The sequence below is a fragment of the Anneissia japonica genome, unplaced genomic scaffold (assembly GCF_011630105.1).
Source record: "Anneissia japonica isolate Jap-2015-1 unplaced genomic scaffold, ASM1163010v1 scaffold85290_len679_cov121, whole genome shotgun sequence".
In the NCBI taxonomy this organism is placed as follows: domain Eukaryota; kingdom Metazoa; phylum Echinodermata; class Crinoidea; order Comatulida; family Comatulidae; genus Anneissia; species Anneissia japonica.
The window spans coordinates 1-679 of NW_022695469.1; the positions used below are offsets into that span (position 1 = coordinate 1).

Sequence of the window (679 nt, forward strand, 5' to 3'; positions counted from 1 at the left end):
ATGGTTAGCACTTTTGATTTTGAATCCAGCGAACCGTATTGAAGTCTCGGTAAAACCAATATGTTTTCTACTCTATCTAAAAAATAATATATTTTTTAAATTGTTCTAATTATAACAATTCAACACAACTATTCACGCTTCAGAAGATATAGTTTGTTCTATGGTGTAATGGTTAGCACTTTTGACTTTGAATCCAGCGCTCTGAGTTCAAGTCCCGGTAGAACTTGTATTTTGTCAACTTCAATTAAAATAAATGTTATATTCGATACTTTTCTTTTTATAATTATAACAACTCAAAAGAACTATATATTCATGCTTTAGTGCATGTAGTCGGTTCTATGGTGTAATGGTTAGCACTTTGGACTTTGAATCCAGCGAGCCGTATTGAAGTCTCGGTAAAACCAATATTTTGTCTACTCTATATCTAAAAATAATATATTTTTTTAAATTGTCCTTTCAAAATTATAACAATTCAGCAGAACTATTCACGCTTCAGCAAATGTAGTCGGTTCTATGGTGTAATGGTTAGCACTTTGGACTTTGAATTCAGCGATCCGAGTTCAAGTCTCGGTAGAACCTGTATTTTGTAAAATTAATTTAAACACAATATCATATTTTACGGTTCTTTTATAATTATAAAAAATCGAGTTATATTCACGTTCTAGTAATTGTCTGTTCA

The 679-nt window shown here is 30.6% G+C and overlaps 1 non-coding gene across 1 annotated transcript; it reads left to right on the plus strand.

Moving 5' to 3' along the window:
• Nucleotides 1-507: 507 nt before the first annotated feature.
• On the plus strand, nt 508-579 carry Trnaq-uug. The gene has a single exon. It is a non-coding gene; the product is annotated as a tRNA-Gln (tRNA).
• The last annotated feature ends 100 nt before the right edge of the window (nt 580-679 follow it).